Source organism: Capricornis sumatraensis, chromosome 5 (assembly GCF_032405125.1).
Source record: "Capricornis sumatraensis isolate serow.1 chromosome 5, serow.2, whole genome shotgun sequence".
NCBI lineage: Eukaryota > Metazoa > Chordata > Mammalia > Artiodactyla > Bovidae > Capricornis > Capricornis sumatraensis.
The window spans coordinates 77,910,775-77,931,165 of NC_091073.1; the positions used below are offsets into that span (position 1 = coordinate 77,910,775).

Sequence of the window (20,391 nt, forward strand, 5' to 3'; positions counted from 1 at the left end):
GGCAACCCACTCCAGTCCTCTTGCCTGGAAAATCCCATGGATGGAGAAGCGTGGTAGGCTACAACCCATTGGGTTGCAAAGAGTCAGACATGACTGAGCGACTTCACTTTCTTTTCTTTCTTTCTTTAATTTGGAGTGGAACAACAGCTGACAATATTTTCTTAAAGGCAGATTATGTTCCAAAACAGTGAACAATGACATCAGATCATAGCAGCCTAGATTTCTTAGCCACGAAAGGAAGACATCAATTCAAAGGCAAGAACTCTGAATATTTATCATGGACAACACTTGCTAAACATTTGAAACCTGCTGGATCCAGAATTTCACTTAGAAATTCAATTGATGGTGACAGTTGGTAATTTGCTTTCATATATTGTTATTTCTCTTGTATGATTATTTTATTTTGTAAATTTAATGGACCTAAGCACATAAAATATAACCAAAAGTTTTGTCACCCTTAAAATTATTCATAAAATGAATATCCCCTTATACATATGACAAAACATACATTTAAGTGATAATTCCAATACTCATATGTTTTATTCAAAGACCAAAACCTTTTCACATATCTTATTTATGTAACTGTTTTTTTGTTGTTATTGTTGCATGCAAGAGAAAATAATTCAGTATGAGATACACAGAGCCACCCACAGATGTCACTATGAAATATTACTGGCTTCGTAGCATTTGCTCTGTTCTATTCACTCTAGTCATTGTAAGGTATATGTAACTTAAAATGACTGGCCACCATGTGGCTTACCATATCTCTCACCATAATGTTGTTGACTTTGAAGTTATAGACGTACAGTATGGCTTTCAATTCACCTCTTAAGATTTTCAGATTTAATGCCAAGTCCAACAGTCACATTTTGTGTTTCAGATGCAGGTTCTCATGATGTAGGGTGGTTGTGTTATTCATGATCTTTCCTTGTTCAAGACAAGTGCAGATTAATGATGGTTTTGGGAAGAATTCTGCCCCCATTCCATTCTGTATTAATCTAAAAAATGAAGGCGCATACATGTTTTCTCTTTCACATTATCTTTCCATAGAGGAATAATGATTTTAAACCTTATCCCCAAAAGTAGACTCGTGATTCCTAGAGACACAGTATCCTCTCAGGGCTTACTTCATCTATGCCTACAAAATAAAGCAAAAAATTGTCATTCTCTTTTGTACTGAGAATTACTCATCTGCTTGATGTGTTGAGCTTTGTTCACTGTTTCACACATTCCATCACTCTCCTCGAGGTTGGCTGCTTCCTGATTTCTCATTTTCATACCAGGATCGTTCTCTGTGAAGTGTTTGTCTTCAATTCCAGTAGGATTCTTAGGTTTTTCTCGTCACCTAGTACACAATGTTTCACGTATCATCACTGTTTATGGCAAGTTTACCCTTTCAAGTATGATTTGAGATGAAGACAACTCAACTTTGTTACATTACCTTATTAATACATTTTATGCATCAGATGAGCTCTTGCTTTAACAAATATGTGGGTTTAGATTGTTTGCAGCAATGTTTTGTTAATGATAAAAAGTAGGAGCTTTCTGAAAATATATTGAGTTGAAAAGCTACCCTCACAAGTTATTGTGTATGCCTGAGTCAATGTCATCATCTTTAGATAAAGTGTAGTTGATTTTCAACAATAAAAAGCTATTAAAACAAGAAAAAAAAAAAACTCCAGCATTTAATAGGCTGTTAGTTTTCTATTTGGATAAAGCAAAGAAAAATTTTATACTTCTTTTCCTTCTGAATTCACCAGTGATTTTGTCATTTAAAAGTAGACTTAGATGATTAGGATATATTCAGTATAGTAACTCTGAATAGATAATACCTGTGGAGAGTGTTAGTTTATGAAATATTTTAGACATTTAAGAACTGAGTGCAAGTCCACCCCCATGCCCATCCTATCACATGTGTGCTAAGGCACAAATAATGAGAAAAGGCTCAATTCTGCTCCAAAGAACCTTGACTTGAAATTTCACTTGTCCTTTAGAGTGCAAAGGAAAGTTTCCTAAATGGAGAATCATTATGTTTCAATATTTATAAATGTATTAAAATGCTGTTAGGATGGTTAGTGTCTTATAATTTAAAATGGACAATGTATGCCTTCTTTGGTTGCGTGGGACCATCCTTTACTGATTTTTAAGGTGGTTGGTTGCTGACCTTCTACAATTATGTCTCGTAAGTAGAGTGATTTGTGAAGGTTCACATGCTAGATGAAAGTTGACTTTTGTTCTGACTGCATCTTTGGTGCAGTCTCCTTTTCTACATGACTATTCTGTTTTGAAGTTTTCAACAGCATGGAGCCCTGAGTGCAGCATTGACCTCTTTATAGCTTTTAAAATGAAAAATAAAAAGGAAGAAAAAATCAAGCACTGGCTTATAAAGTAGACCCTGAAATGAAAATCTTCAAGAGCTCTAGTGTTTAGTTTATTCCATATCTTCTCACAGAATTTGCCTTCATGAGCATGAAGTAAAAAACAATGTAAGATCTCAGTGGTTCATAATTAATGTCAGGGAACTATGATTTGGTATGATACAAACTGTGTCACCAAAAGAGGAAGGTAAATAAAAATGATAATTGCTCAGCAATTTACACCAGAGGATGCAAGGGAAAGGCATCTTAAATTAATGGTCCTAAAGCCCTTGATGCTGCCCTGGCACATTTCATCAATCTTTTCTAAGCTGTATCTCCTGTGAAAAGGGGACCTCACAGGCACTTAGGGAATATCAAACAGTAAATTTTTCAAAAGAAGGCAGCTTTTACATTTTACTTTTGAATTTTCTCTATAGTCTATAAGCTTTTAGTGTGGAATTTGATTAAAACACACTCTGCTGCCTGGAAAAGCTTTTCCTTGTAAAAACTGTCTAGTTTTATGGTCAAAATGGTATCCAACTGCAATATCTTTAATTGCATTGAAGAAACTTGTCGTTACAATTCATTGTCCTGAGATTTTTATAGACCTGAAATGCAATGTCTCTGTACCCACTTTCACAAGGACCAGAAAGTTGCTTTTGTAGAATTTGTATGGAACGTTTTTTATACTGACAAATTGTGGTCTTTTCTTTAATAGCACCTGTAAGTGCTCTTCTGTCCACTCAGTATACTATCTAATACTTCAATTTATGTAGCAAGCAGATGGCTAGAAGAGGATATGGAGCTGTATCAAAATAACTAGAAAATCACTAGTCAGGTACCTGGAAAGGAAGAGTAATGCATGCTGCGATCTGATTTGAACTCTCTCCTCACTGAACTCAATATTGCTACTTTTTAGGTCACTTTTTGTAAAGACTCAGAAGGAATAGTGTATAGGAGAATGGCCGGGCATCTACACTTAAGAGGAAGCATAGTTCATGACTGCTCTATTTTACAAGTTATGTCTATATCTTGAGCTATTTATGAAAAATATATATAATATTTTTAAAATTATTTCATTTATGTGCAATTAATCAAAATGGCTCTATGACATTATTTTCAGAGAAGAGTGTTGTGAATTATATATACAACACATGTATAATAACATATATAATATATATAATTTCATATATATTTACACATACATTAATACATACTACAGTTCAGTTCAGTTTAGTTGCTCAGTCGTGTCTGACTCTTTGCGACCCCATGAGTTGCAGCACACCAGGCCTCCCTGTCCATCACCACTCCTGGAGTTCACTCAAACTCATGTCCATTGAGTCGGTGATGCCATGCAGGCATCTCATCCTCTGTTGTCCCCTTCTCCTCCTGCCCCCAGTCCCTCCTAGCATCAGGGTCTTTTCCAATGTGTCAACTCTTCTCACAAGGTGGCCAAAGTATTGGAGTTTCAGCTTTAGCATCAGTCCTTCCAAAGAATACCCAGGACTGGTATGGATGGACTGGTTGGATCGCCTTGCAGTCCAAGGGATTCTCAAGAGTCTTCTCCAACACCACAGTTCAAAAGCATCAATTCTTTGGCGCTCAGCTTTCTTCACAGTCCAACTCTCGCATCCATACATGACCACTGGAAAAACCATAGCCTTGACTGCTGCTGCTACTGCTAAGTGGCTTCAGTCATGTCTGACTCTGTGCAACCCCATAGATGGCAGCCCACCAGGCTCCCCAGTCCCTGGGATTCTCCAGGCAAGAACACTGGAGTGGGTTGCCATTTCCTTCTCCAACGTGTGAAAGTGAAAAGTGAAAGTGAAGTCGCCCATTTGTGTCCGACTCTTAGACCCCATGGACTGCAGCCCACCAGGCTCCTCTGTCCATTGGATTTTCCAGGCAAAAGTACTGGAGTGGGTTTGCCTTCTAGATGGACCTTTGTTGGCAAAGTAATGTCTCTGCTTTTGAATATACTATCTAGGTTGGTCATAACTTTCCTTCCAAGGAGTAAGTGTAATTTAATTTCATGGCTGCAGTCACCATCTACAGTGATTTTGGAGCCCCCCAAAATAGTTTGACACTGTTTCCACTGTTTCGCCATCTATTTCCCATTAAGTGATGGGACCAGATGCCATAATCTTTGTTTTCTGAATGTTGAGCTTTAAGCCAACTTTTCCACTCTCCTCTTTCACTTTCATCAAGAAGCTTTTAAGTTCCTCTTCACTTTCTGCCATAAGGGTGGTGTTATCTGCATATCTGAGTTTATTGATATTTCTCCCGGATATGTGGATAATTCACACATAGTTAGACCATGGATTCCCTAAATATCCATTACAGTTCAGAGAGAACTCTTGGGTGAGAGCTTTCTGTTTGAGATACTGATTTCATAGGATATGAAGATTTGTGACATGCAGGGTGTCAATAGTTGAATAGAATCTTGCTTTACAGTCCAGGAAGGAATGTAAACACTTGAACTCTTAAATGATAATGGGGAGAAACACTATAACAGATAGAGGTATTTTTCTTGACAAGGCTACCTAGTCATTCTACCTTTATCTCATCATGGTATAATCAGAAATTCCATCTTGTTTTCTTACAGGAATTTTTTTTCTTATATCATGGGTTGAAATGATGTGTTCAGAAGATGTGGAGACATTATTGATCAAGGAGATTCTCTACTTCTTTTGTATCTGCTTTAGAAGCTAAATCAGTGGATTTTCCTAACACCATTAACCAGAATTAGTTCTGTATACATCTGTGTTAGTCCATACATAAAGTGGATGTATGAATAGAAACTATTTTCTGCTCTTAGAATGTTGGATGTTCTTCTACAAAAGTTTAACCTTGAAAAGGAGAAATGAGAAATGGCAAACCACATATGAGGAAGGCCATTTCCCCCTTAATGTTTGGCTCTCACAAATATGTCTGAGCTATAAAAAGATGAGAAACTTGAAAACAGATGGCCCATCTATTTCTGTCTATATGAATTGTACAGCATTTGAAAGAAATGTCAATCATATAAATTGAAATCTGAGTACTCTACCATTTCATAAGTTTTTCCTTATAAGCCATTTGTTGATTGCTGCATTATCTTTCCCTTGTTCCACTGAATTGAGAGTATTTCCTGCTTATTAGGATAATTTTGGTATCTAATGACATGTCATTTATCTTTAAGTAATACAAAGCAAACAGGGGTAGGTATGGCAATCAATTAGAATCACTTGACTTTTTCAAATGTTTATTATAAATGTGTAATCCCAAATGAAGCACAATTATGAAGTTTATGGGTAGAAGATCACAAACTTAGGAGGCAAAAATTCTGAGTTTAAATTATCTTGTTATTTTAATATATGTTCTGTTAAGTGGGAATTGAGGAATTCATGTATGTGTGTATATATATATATATATATATATATATATATATATATATATATATATATATATATATATATATATATATATATAACCTCTTCAGGGGAGAAAGTCTTTCACAAATTCTTGTGTATAGATTGAACCTTAAAGACAAACAGGCAACATTCCAAATCTCTCCACCAAATTCTTTAGACCTTTCTTTTTAATATCATATATAACAGTAGCTAGTACTATATGTGTTTGTTTATATTTTGCATTGCATACTTATATATAATATAGTGTTATGTGTAATTTTATTGGATATGCATTTTTATAATTTTATATATGTTACATAAAACTCCCAGATATTTTTTTTGGGGGGGGATGAGAACAGGCATAGGGGATAACTAAATTGATTCCAACATTCTTCTATAACTGCAATAAACTATCAGAACTGTGCATCAAAACTACAAGAGGAACTAGCTGAAAGACCAAGTGACCTAGACCTCACTTTTTAAACTGTTTCAGTGGGTTTGGGATAAAACTAAGACTCATTTGTATTAAAAAAAAAAAAACTGATTCTGGAAATTCTCACTTGTTTTCTCTTTATATTTATATATAGGAGTGAAACCTTACCATATCTGTGTTAGCTAATTGCCCCCTAAAATATGTGTTATAATTGTAACCCATAGGTAGAATAAATGAGACAGGATGGATTTATTTATATCCCTTCCTGTCCTCATGGCAAATAGTTATATTTTCTTAACTGTGTGTGAATTTGGGGTAGTTGGACTTTTAGAGTCATTTTCAAATAATAAAATTCATCTGGTTATACACAAACATGAATACAGAGTATTCTCACTGCAGTCATTAGTATTTCTTGACAGGTGTAATATTGTAAACATCTCTGTGAGCTTCTATCAAAGTTAAAACCTCCCCCTACTCCAGCACAGCTTTAGTGATTAAACTGGACTTTGTTGCATAACAGATAAGCCTGCCACCCATGGAATGCAGCATTCTATATTTTTCAGGTATAAGTCAGCCTTAGTCCATGGTGTCCTCCAAAGTCTAGGTAGAACACACCTACCAAGCTTCCAAATGGTCCACTTGAAATGTCTTTCATCTAATTTTCATTTAATTTACATATAATTTACAGAATAACGGGCTCTCCAGGTAGCCCTAGTGGTAAAGAACCCACCTGCCAATGTGGGAGACATAAGAGACGCAGGTTCCATCTTTGGATTGGGAAGATCCCTGGAGGAGGGCATGGAACCCCATTCCAGTATTCTGGCCTGGAGAATCCCATGAACAGAGGAGCCAGGCAGGCTACAGCCATAGGGGTCATAAAGAGTTGGATGCGACTGAAACGACTTAGCATGCACCTAGAGAATAACATGTACATTTTTCAGCTTCAGTAGTATAAAAGGAAAGATATAGTTAATAGATTTGGAGGGGATTCAGGAGACGATGAATAAGGGAAAGTCATCTTTATGTAAAGATCTAAGGTTGATGATACAAGAGGCAGAGATTTATGAATACAATTTAAATTGAAAAAGTAACCAATAATATTACTAATAAAAGAATAATAAACAATTTTGAAGAAGCAAGAAAGAGAAAAGTTGATGAGCAATATAAATGGGCATGTTCTTTAGGAATGTGGAGTTCATAAATGACAACAAGAATTGGTAAATTTAAAAACTAGTATAAAGATGTTTATATATAGAAAAATTACCAACAGAAATTTTAAAATACTCTACAACCACCCTTACCCTAAAGTGTCTGTGAAACTGGAGAAGACAGTGATTCAACATTGTAGCCCTTCCCTAAAACTAACTTCCTTAGAGTTATTAAAAGCATTCAAAAATAATAGGAATTTACTATTCAGACATATCTAAAATATGTTAATTGAGTTTGTCTTTTCTAGATATACTAGAAATTTAATAATAAAAATTGTCAGCCTTAACTTTTTACTGGTAGTAATTATCCAAAAGTGATCTTAGATACTTACATGTAATGATATTTAGTAAGACAATAATTAAATTGCTCGGGACCTTACATTATGTTGAAACTTACTAATATTATTACACTTTTTAAACAATGTTATGTTAAAATAACATTGAGGCTCTCTATGGTCAAAAATCAGTGCACAAATTATATCTTCAATGATGCAAAAAGAACAAAAACAAACCCAAAAAAACCCTGACTCCTTATTTCCTTGTCTAAGTGAATCTTCTTTGCTCTTGCCACTAATTTGTGTCCTTTTTTTCTTTTCTATAAATGTGAGTGCTCTCTAATATTCTCAGTATTGTGCTCTCCTATTATCTGGCTAGTTCTCTCCACTTTCACAGTTTTATACAGTTTGATGTGGTGTTGGTTCATATCTTCCCTTATCTACAAGATTATTTAGTTTCAACCAATTTGCTGAGTGTAGGGATCACACAGTGTCTGGAACATGGTGCCTACTGTGAATGAGGTGCCTAAAATGAGCTAGGTTATGAATGAATAAGTTCGTAGGGAGAAAAGACTTATAAATTGCTTTTAAAATATAAGCAGATTCTTCAAACAGGAAATGTTGCTCCACAATGGCCCCCCACTCCAGCACTCTTGCCTGGAAAGTCCCATGGACGGAGGAGCCTGGTGGGCTGCAGCCCATGGGGTCGCTAAGAGTCTGGCACGACTGAGCGACTTCACTTTTGCTTTTCACTTTCATGCATCGGAGAAGGAAATGGCAACCCACTCCAGTGTTCTTGCCTTGAGAATTCCAGAGACAGAGGGTTCCCGTCTATGGGGTCGCACAGAGTTGGACATGACTGAAGCAACTTAGCAGCAGCAGCAGCAACATTTAATTACTGAAGTAATTAATTCATAGTATTAAATTATTGATAAAAGCTCAGCTGTTTTCTAGTCCAGAGTGGTGACCAGAAGTACTGTGCTGCCTTAGATAGGTGACTATATCCTGTTTACATCCTCAATCCATATGGCATTATTAGGTTTGACTTCTGAATATACACAATTTTATTAGATATATATATATATTTATTATTTTTACATATGTACTTATTAAATATACATTTTAGAATTTTATTGTTTTATATACACAATGTTTATATTAACCCTTTATCACATTATTTCCTTTTTCATTGTCAAGTAGAAATTGGATTGTCATTAAAGGGCTGATCTTTCTCTAACTTCCTTCAGTTAGGTTAAAAAGTGCCTATCTCTTGGTTTTATGGATCAAAGAACCTATAACCCTATCAAAATAAAGCCTATTTGCTACTAATTACATTTGGTATACAGTGACATGAAATTCATTTTCCATGAGGACTCTATTACTGAGAATTCATTTAGTTACTGGTAATGAGGATTCTATATTAAATTCAGTTTTATAAAACATCAAGGTGCATTTGCTTTGCCCTGTATAAGAAACTGATGAGTATGTAAGATGAGGTTAATGCAATGGGTAAAGTAAATCAATTCCATGTCTTAACTAATACCCTTAATAGTTTAGCAAGCCACATTAAAGTTTGCTTTTAAATGGACACTTAGGCTAATTTGACAGCATGTTTGCCATTAGGCAACAATTACTGTCATTAGAGTGACTTTTTTTTTTTTCCTTTTATCTCTAGTCAAATCTAGGAAAAAATAAGAGGGAGGAAGAAAGGAGGACAAATTGTTTACTTCTAACATTAAGTTCTGGTGCCTGCAAGTCAAACTCATTATGCAGCTGAAGAAACCAATAAATTTTTGCACACTTTGCTGTTATTAGTTAAAATTATATGCCATATACATGATTGCTTAGAGAGAAGGGAGATTTTTTTTTTTTTAAAGCTGTGTTTTTGTATCATAGCATTCATCACTTTTTTCCAATTTTGGAAACAAGATAGAAACTTTCTGTATAAATTGCATAAATATTAGGGTTGTAAAATTGTTTAGCTTTAGTATTGCAGTAGAACATGGAACAGAGTTATTTCTGAAAATGTGAATCTTGCCAGACAAATACATTTTCGTATGGATATAAAACCTGAAGCAATAACATACAACTGGTCTCTTCCTTCTCATTTTTTCTTCCTTCCCTTCCTCTCCTCCTCCCCCTTATTTTCCTTCCTCATTTCTGCCCTCTTCTCATCTTTCTTCCACAAAACAATAATAGTCCAAAGCCTTTGCTGCTTTCAATGAAAATAGATCTTTAAGCAATATAATTCAGTAGTACATCGCATACTTTTCTTATAGACTCCTCTAGATCAAAGGAGATTAAAAACTTTATATCCCTAATACCTTATAAGAAACCAACAAGTTCTGAAATTTCTTTTTGTAATTTTATAGATCTAACATTGTTTTTCTTTAATATCTAACTTTTAATGGTATAAAAATTAAGTATTTAAAGTTTTATTTCTTATCCATATCTTTAACAAAAGTGTACAAGGTAAGTGGGGCTTGGGTATCCTTCTCATAGCCTGTTCTTATAAATAAAGTTTTATTGGAACAAGCCATGTCTATTTCCTTACCTATTGCTCCTGGCTGTCACCCTCTCGCTGGTGGCTCAGACAGTAAGGAATTTGTCTACAGGAGACCAGGGTTTGATCCCTGGGTCAGGAAGATCCCCTGGAGAAGGGAATGGCAACCCTCTCCAACATTCTTGCCTGGAGAATCCCATGGACAGAGGAGCCTGGTGGGCTACAGTCTATGGGGTCTCAAAGAGTCAGATGACTGAGTGACTAACACTGGCTGTTTGCACACTACAATGAAGGAGTTGAAAGGTTGCAACAGCTACTCTCTGGCCCTAAAAACCTGAAATATTTCCTGTTTATCCCTTTACAGCCAGAGTTTACCAACTACTGCACTAGAGCATACATTTTATTTGATATTTTGACCTTGTAGTCAAAGACTGAATAGTCACATATCATTAGTTTGGAAGGCTGCTGCTTCATAATGTATAATTCACCGTTTAGACACTTGTTTCTTTATTCAGCCATTCTTAAACATTTCCTGTGGGCTAGGCATTTTTCCATGTGATGAGAAGACAAAACATGATAAAATAGCCCTTGATGATATGGAAATATACAGTTATAAATTTTAATATAATGTGCCAACTCTAGTAGAGACATTCATTCTGCCACTTTTACTCACTTTGCGGACATACTGTGAAAGTTATATGTGTCCCTCCACCTTTCTAGTTCTAATTAGTAATTCTCTGAAGAGGGAAGCAGTGCCTTTAACTTCTGAAATCACTCTTCTGCAAACCCTTTATGATATGCAGAGAATTTTCATAAATTATAGGCCACATAGCTATAATTGGTTTTTCTATCTTTTGGATTTGCCTCCTTACCGATTATTCCTTTCATGCATATTTTTAGAATTAAACTCAAGATGCATGCCCTTTTTCCTTTTTTGAACATTACCTCTTTTATTTTTCTTTAAACAGAAACTGTTGTGTTGCTCCAGAATTTTCTTCTAGCAGTATGTACTTTTCAAGGACATACTTGCTCGGCATTTATTAAAGGGATACTCTGGGGGCCTAGACTGGAAGACATGAAGCAGAACTTTTTCTCTCTAACCTGTTGTAGCTCTTACCTCTTTCCTAGTTTATCAGAGCTATGGATGGAGAGATGCAGGGTTTTTTTTGTTTGTTTGTTTTGTTGTTTGTTTTTTTTAAGAAGGTCAAACGTGCTGAACAGATACAAGTATAGGATGAGGCATCAATATTTCCTTATTCTGCATCTGCTGGAATCATTCAATCATCACATGTTTACTGAAAAGCTATTACATGTCCACTAAGGTACTAAGTGATGACACAAAGCCTGAAACTTCAGTAAAAATGGATTCCGAATTGTCATTTTCCTCCATCTTTCAATCATTCATATGCCACAAATATGTCCCAGTCTCCCTTTTCCCCCTTTCTCCCCTTCTTGAAATGTCTTCTCTTTTGAAATTGTTCCCAGTTTATCCAGACAGAGTTAATTGTTCCAATCTCTGTTAAAATAGCCCATTATTCATCTCTTGTAGCAATACCTAATATTTTTTGTGAATTGTGTATGTGCTTGTTAGACTCTATTCCTAATTGTGGCTTTCAGAGATCAGGAGATGTGTTTCACTCATTTTTTCCCCTAGATTCCAACATAGTTCCTGCTTGGCATAGCATCAGTGTTTAATAGATACTGGTAATAGAGTATGATTTTTAAAATCCCCCCTTCATTATCAGTTTTTCATAAACACACATTCAACCAGAAAATATAACATTCCTTTGAGAAATAGAAGAGGGTTCTGATCTAAAAGATTACTTTTAGATCAACATTTAATCATCTTTAGAATTTATTGTCACTTCAACAAATATTTTGTTAGAATTGATAATGTCAACAATATTTGGAGACTGCTAAGTCTGAAAAAATTCAGAATTCTAATACTTCTATAATTCTTCTTCCCAGTAGTATGCTGCTGCTGCTGCTAAGTCGCTTCATTTGTGTCCGACTCTGTGCGACCCCATAGACGGCAGCCCACCAGGCTCCCCCATCCCCAGGATTCTCCAGGCAAGAACACTGGAGTGGGTTGCCATTTCCTTCTCCAATGCATGAAAGTGAAAAGTGAAAGTGAAGTCGCTCAGTTGTGTTCCACTCTTTCAACCCCATGGACTGCAGCCCACCAGGCTCCTCCGTCCATGGGATTTTACAGACAAGAATACTGGAGTGGGTTGCCATTGCCTTCTCCTTCCTAGTATACCTAACTTTAAATCGAAAAGGGAAGCTGTGTTGGGAAAAGGTGACATATTTGAGTCAATATAGTGTTATGAGTGATAATTAGACTTGCAGATTGAATTTCAACAACTTCTAGGCTAACAAAGCCTTATTATGGGCTATGAAACTATGTCACTACACTTATTTCATATTTTTAAAGAGGCAAATTTTCATATCTTCCAAAGCCAAAGCTTGGCATATAGATGTCCCCCAGAGATTAATGCAATTATTGATTGAGTGTTGAACTAACTATTGGTATTTTAATACTTTTCTCCAGAAGAAAATTCAGCCACTCTTTACTCCCACAATAATTGCTTCTCACATATGCCACTTTTAAGCATTCATTGAAATAATGTGGAGGGGTTTTTTCTGTACATGCTATAATCCATCATGTCTTCTAAGCAGTGTAAGGAGACCTTTAGGGAGGAAACCTGTGTCTTTGTGGATAAAGTTTCGTGCATGATACATGATGCCAGATTGGTTCAATTCAGAGCTTGTAAGCTCTGAATTAATAGGAAAAATTTTGTTTTGAAGTAATAGAAATTAAAACCCATAAGAAAGCAGGTCAATTATGATAAATTTCCTTGTATATCTTTCTCTTTTCAAACTTGAAAGTTGATATGTTTTGATCAAAAACCAACATACATCAGTAAAACCTACAAACCCATTTAATTGTGATTTTTAATTTCTTAGCAGTCAGTGTTCTCTTCTAGAGCACTTTGAAATGGATTTTTTTTCTTTTGTAAGAAAAAATGTTATTGAGTCAAAGCTATAGCACGCAGATATGCTGTTAACAGGAAGCTTCAAAGTAAATAATTTTAACAGACTTTCATTCTATAGTGACATACTCTCTTGATCTTGGTAGAAAATGTGTATTTTATTGACTATTTATGATGCCATGATAAAATTCAGTGTTAATTCTAGGATCTAGCTTTTCTTTGTAATTGATTTAATGATCAGTGGTTTCCCTTTTCCTCTAGCCTTTGATAATTTGAAGAAAAACAAAAACTACAGATAGTGCATATAGGACTTTATAAAACACCTAGTCTTTGTATTGAATAAACAGGACTCATAAGATGCCATTATGACATTGACATAACTTCATTTTTGCTCTTCCCAAGTGGCGCTAATGGTAAAGAACCCTCCTGCCAATGCAGACGACTTAAGAGACATGGGTTTGATCATTGAGAAGATCCCCTGGAGAAGGAAATGGCAACCTGTTCCACTATTCTTGCCTGGAGAATCCCAAGGGCAGAGAGGCTGGTGGGCTACAGTCCATAGTGTGGCACAGAGTTGGACACAATTGAAGTGACAGCATAGCACAGCCCAGCACATTCCTCTAATCTCCACAACCCTTCTCTCTTTTCTTTTCTTTTTTTTTTTTTTTTTAGTGAAGCAAGTAAAGTATTTATTAAGAGGAAAAAGCATGCAGTATATGTGGATAGACATATGGGCAGACTCTAAAGGAAAGAAGTCCCTGAGTTGTACCCTTATGGCAGTTTGAGTTACTTTTGTGGGGCATTTCTTCCAGGTTTCCTTTGGCCAGTCATTTTAATTTGCCTGGTTCAGGTGCATATTTGCTATTTCTCAGGAACCTCTGATGTGCATGCACACATCTCTTAGCCAAGATGGATTCTACCAAAAAGGTGTATGGGTAGAACATCCCTTGGCATCACTCCCCTTTTGACCTCCAAGGAGCTTTTCTGTACATGTGTGGTCAGGGAGGTCTCCGGACTTCAAAGATGAGAAATATGTGTTCCGGGCAAGGCCCACCATCCTCTCTTAATTGTCCTGCTATTCCTGTCTTAGAGTTTCAGTCCACAGGGGATGACTCTCCAATTGATTTATGCTGGGGGGCAGAGAGTATGGTGGCATCTACCTTCAGCCTCAAATCCTCCCTGAGAAACATAACACCCCAAAAAACTTTATTGGGAAGATGAAAGGCAGAGATCTATCTTCCGTAATTTCTTCAGCCTGACAAGGGGCTATCTAGTTGGGGTCATTGAGCTCTGGACCTGTCTCATTAAATGGGCCCCGTCTCATTAAAGGTACCCCCGGGTGACTTCTGTTGTTATTGCAACAGGATCTGTTGTGGGGAGTGACTGGAGTCCCTGCATAACCTTTGCCCTGTGATGTTCTAGAGAAAACACTAATTAGATTAGAGAAGAAGGAGCTAAAGATCAGTAAAAGGCTATTATCCTTGTGTTGCTAAGGGGAGGGTTAGGCAAGAGGCATTAGAATTTTCTTCAGTAGGAAAATGAATGCTAATGTTCTCTACATTAATGTTCTGAGCCTTGGGTCTCTGGTAGAGGAGCCTTTTCCACCAGAAACTTGGCTAAAATTCCTTACGGGATGGACAAAGGTGATCATCAGAAGATCCTTAGAGACCATTAGAGATTCTTCCTGGTTTAGAATGCAGAGTTTCAGGACTGTTTCTTAGTTGACCTCTTCTGGGTATGTAAAAATATTAAAGATAATAAGTATAAGCATATAATAGTACTTATTTTGTACATATATAAATATGTATAATATATAAATAAAATGTTACAATATTTAAAATACTCTTTCCCTCATGTGTGCCCTCATAGATACAAAACAGTGTTCCATGCAGAGCCCCTTTAGCTGTGATTCCCAGAATAGCACTGAGGCTCTCTCTCTCTCTTTTATTTCATGTGTTTGTCCTTGAGTATATTTCCATGTGCTATACAGTAGGTCACTGTTGGTTATCTATTTTATATAGGGTGGTGGTGGTGGTGTTCATTCGCCAAGTCATGGACTCTTTGTAACCTCTTGGACTGCAGCACGCTAGGCCTCCCTGTACTTCACCATCTCCCAGAGTTTGCCCTAGTATGTGTCCATTGAATCAGCGGTGTCTCCAACCATCTCTTTATATAAGGTAGTGTGTACCTGTTAATCCCAAACTCCTAGTTTATCCCTCCTCCACCTTTCCACTTTGGAGACTATAAGTTTGTTTTCTATGTCTATGGGTCTATCTCTGTTTTGTAAATACGTTTATTCACATATGTATGTGTGTGTGTCTATATATATATATATATATATTTAAGATTCAACATATAAGTGATATCATATGATATTTGTTTTTCTCTTTCTGGCTGGGGCTCTTTGTTGACCAGCCATCTTCCACCATTTTTCTCTACTCCATTGAATCCAGGATCTGGCTGTGAAATCCTGTTATAGCTTTCATGTAATCCTCTTGGTCAGGACTAAAGGTGTTTTGAGGTAAGTTTTCATTTATTCAGGGTTCACATTTGGACCACAGAAAATCACAAACATCCATTTATCCACCTTAAAAGGGAATTTATTCCCAGGCACAGTGCCACTCACGTTGGCTTCCCTGCCAGAGTAAACTCACTGCCATCATTCCTACTACTACAGGTATCATGGGCAGGAACTTGAAGATGAAACACCAAGTCCTCCCAACTCTAGGAGAACTATTGCAAATTCTTCAAGAAGCCTCCTTAAAAATAGCCTTACTAAGCTTTAGGTGAAAGAAGTACTAATGACATTATAGTCTGCCAAGGGAGGATGGGACTTGAAGTTCTTTCTCCAATAATCTGCCTTATAAAACTCTCCCTAGCCTCTTTCAGTGGAGAAGGAGATGGCACCCCACTACAGTATTCTCGCCTGGAAAATCCCATGGACAGAGGAGCCTGGTAGGCTGCAGTCCATGGTGCCGCAAAGAGTTGGACACGACTGAACGACTTCACTTTCACTTTTCACTTTCATGCATTGGAGAAGGAAATGGCAACCCACTCCAGTGTTCTTGCCTGGAGAATCCCAGGGACAGGGAAGCCTGGTGGGCTGCCATCTATGGGGTCGCACAGAGTCGGACACGACTGAAGCGACTTAGCAGCAGCAACCTCTTTCAGATTATAGAGCTGTGTTCTCAACCCTGGAGATTACACTGGGGTTGAGCACTACTGCTCAGTATCTGATTAACTCAAGTATCATCTGGATCAAAAGCATCAACATTACGGGAAGCTTCAGTTCAGTCGCTCAGTCATCTCTGACTCTTTGTGACCCCATGGACTGCAGCACACAAGGCTTCCCTGTCCACCACCAACTCCTAGAGCCTCCTTAAATTCATGTCCATCACATCAGTGATGCCATCTAATCATATCATCTTCTGTCATCCCCTTCTCCTCCTGCCTTTAATCTTTCCCAGCATCAAGGTCTTTTCCAATGAGTCATTTCTTCACATCAGGTGCCCCAAATGTTGGAGTTTCAACTTTAGCATCAGCCTCTCCAATGAATATACAGGACTGATATCCTTTAGGATGAACTGATTGGATCTCCTTGCAGTCCAAGGGACTCTCAAGAGTCTTCCCAACACCACAATTCAAAAACATCAGTTCTTGGGTACTCAGCTTTCTAGTTCAACTCTCACATCCATACATGGCTACTGGAAAAATCATAGCTTTGACTAGACAGATGTTTGTCAGCAAAGTAATGTCTCTTCTTTCTATTATGCTGTCTATGTTGGCCATAGGTTTTCTTCCAAGGAGTAAACATCTTTAATTTCATGGCTGCAATCACCATCTGCAGTGATTTTGAAGCCCCTCAAAATGAAGTCTTTCAGTTCCCCTTGTTTCCCCATCTATTTGCCATGAAGTGATGGGACCAGATGCCATGATCTTAATTTTTTGAATGTTGAGTTTTAAGCCAGTTTTTTTTTTTACTTTCTTCTTTCACTTTCATCAAGAGGCTCTACAGTTTCTCTTAAATTTCTGCCAGTGTGGTGGCATCTTCATATCTGAGGTTATTAATATTTCTCTCAGCCATCTTAACTCCAGCTTGATTCCACCTTAATTACAATCTTCATCCAACCCAGTATTTCACCTGATGCACTCTGCATATAAGTTACATAAGCAGGGTGACAATATACAGCCTTGATGTACTCCTTTCCCGATTTGGAACCAGTCTGTTGTTCCATGTCTGGTTATAACTGTTGCTTCTTGACCTGCATACAGATTTCTCAGGAGGCAGGTCATGTGATCTGGTATTTACTTAAGAGTTTTCCACAGTTTGTTCTGATCTACATAGTCAAAGGCTTTGGCATAATCAATAAAGCAGAAGTAGATGTTTTTCTGGAATTGCTTTTTCTATGATCCAACAGTTGTTGGAAATTTGGTCTCTGGTTCCTCTGCCTTTTCTAAATCCAGATTGAACATCTGGAAGTGCATGGTTCATATACTGTTGAAGCCTGGCTTAGAGAATTTTGAGCATTACTTTGCTAATGTGTGAGATGAGTACAATTGTGTGGTAGTTTGAACATTCTTTGGCATTACCTTTCTTTTGGATTGGAATGAAAACTGACCTTTTCCAGTCCTGTGACCACTGCCAAGTTTTCCATATGTGCTGGCATATTGAGTGTAGCACTTTCACAGCATCATCTTTTAGAATTTGAAATAGCTCCACTGGAATTCCACCACCTCCAATAGCTTTGTTCATAGTGATGCTTCCTAAGGCCCACTTGACTTCATATTCCAGGATGTCTGGCTCTAAGTGAGTGATCACACCATCATGGTCATATGGGTCATGATCTTTTTTGTATCTGGTAGCTTTTTTGTAACTGGAAGCTTATTAGAAATGAAATAGCTCAGGCTCCACATGGGACCTATGAACCAAATTCCACACTTAGCGAGCTCCCTAAGTGATGTGCATCCATATCAGTATTTGAAAATCATGCTGTTTTAAACTAATGGTGCTCAAACTTTAGTGGATATCCTAACTAAATGAAGAGCTTGTTAAAATACAGAATGCTTTCCCTCACCTCCAGAATTTCTTATTCAGTATATCTGGAATGAGTCTGAGAATCTGTACTTCTAGCCAAGTTCCCAGGTAATATAGGCCAGGAATTACACTTTGAGAAGCACTGTGTTAGTCCTTACACTGATACTGCAGCTATGGTCATGTGGTATTATCAAGCACATGAATTGTGCTTTGCATTGATATGTGCATAAGCGTATAGAATGCACACCTAACTTCAGATTTAGTATTGAAAATGCAATACATCACGTAATTTTTATGTTGATTACATGTTGAAATGCTATTAAATCTATTGAGTCAAATAAAATGTATTATTATATTCTTTTCACCTTTGTTGTTTTTATTCTTTTTAATGTGACTACTGGAAACTTTCAAATTGCATGTATGGCTTACCTTATATTCCTATTGACCAGCATTTTTTATTTTGATCTCTATCTGACTAAGGGATTCCTGAGGGGTTTCTGAAACTGATTCTTGGTCACTTCCATTACAAACTTATTAGTTGGCAATATATCTTTGGTATGTGATAACAAATCTTGGCAACTTAGGGAAAGTTATAATTTTAACATTTTGGGTTATATGTATAATAGCCTGTTTATTCTTATTAAAAGCCTATGAGTGTTCTGTTGTGTCCGACTCGTTGAGACCCTATGGGCTGTAGCCTGCCAGACTCCTCTGTCCATGGGATTCTCCAGGCAAGAAAACTAGAGTGGGTTGCTATTTCCTCCTCCAGGGGATCTTTCTAACCCAGGAACTGATCCCATATCACCTATGTCTTCTATATTGTCAAGTGGATTCTTTACCACTGCACCACCTGGGAAGCCCAAAAAACATAGGGTGATGGTGGTTTATTCACTAAGTCATGTTCAAGTCATCGTAATGACTGTAACCCCAGGGACTGCTAGGTTCCTCTGTGATTTCCCAGGTAAGATTACTGGAGTATTTTGCCATTTCCTTCTCGAGGGGATCTTCCCGACCCAGAGATCAAATGCAGGTCTCCTGCATTGCATGTGGATTCTATACTGAATGGGCCTCCTGAGAAGCCCAAAGGCTATTATTGTCTGCTTTTTTCAAAGGAGAAATCTAAGAAATAACATACTGAATTTCCTCTTCCAGCAAGTGGAATCCAAGGATAGGTTTTCTGACTTTCAAGTCTATCCTTTTCTACCTCATTGTGCAGCCTCTATGCTGGAACAGCAATGTGAGAAAATTTGTTCTTTTGAGTTAGTTAGAGACTGTCTGCTCAACTTCTACAAATTGAAATCTGTAAGAATTTTACATAGGAGTAAATACTGTCTGTTGGCAGCTTATTTTTGAATAAGCCATCATTCCTTCTTAATGGAGCAGTATAATCTTCATGCTGCAAATCTTAGTACTTTTAAATGTATTGCTTCTCTAATTGCTTTTTGTTGATTGGCCAGTTCAGTGCTGTTCTTAGGCTCAAATACCATTAGATATGTTGTATCATTTTTTAGCTATTAATTATAGTACATTCTATGAAACTGGACACTATTTGGCTGTTTCTTCTATATATGTGACAGACTTCTGAGTAGTCCTTTCTCCTCTTAGACTTCTTGAGTGGTCCAGACACAAGTAATGATGGAAAGCATTGGTTGGGTCAATGGAAAGTATCCTTGACTATTATATTCCAAGTCAGCCATGTGGAAATAAATGACTCAAGCTATTTGATGTACCTCTGTGTGGTGCTAATGACGATGGTGTGGTCACTTACCTAGAGCCAGACATCCTGGAATGTGAAGTCAAGTGGGCCTTAGGAAGCATCACTACAAACAAAGGTAGTGGAAGTGATGGAATTCCAGTTGTTCTATTTCAAATCCTAAAAGATGATGCTGTGAAAGTGCTACACTCAATATGCCAGCAAATTTGGAAAACTCAGCAGTGGCCATAGGACTGGAAAAGGTCAATTTTCATTCCAATCCAAAACAAAGGCAAAGCCAAAGAATGTTCAAACTAATGCCCAATTTCACTCACATCATACACGACCAAAAAATTCTCAAAGTTCCCCAAGCCAGGCTTCAACAGTACATGAACCATGCACTTCCAGATGTTCAAGCTGAAAAGTCAGAGGAACCAGAGATCAAATTTCCAACATCCACTGGATCATTGAAAAAGCAAGAGAGCTCAGGAAAAAACATCTG

The 20,391-nt window shown here is 37.1% G+C and overlaps 1 protein-coding gene across 1 annotated transcript in view; it reads left to right on the forward strand.

The window, feature by feature from the left end:
• ZNF804B (zinc finger protein 804B) overlaps positions 1-20,391 on the forward strand; it is a 580,773-nt gene that overhangs the window by 220,593 nt on the left and 339,789 nt on the right. The window lies entirely within an intron of this gene.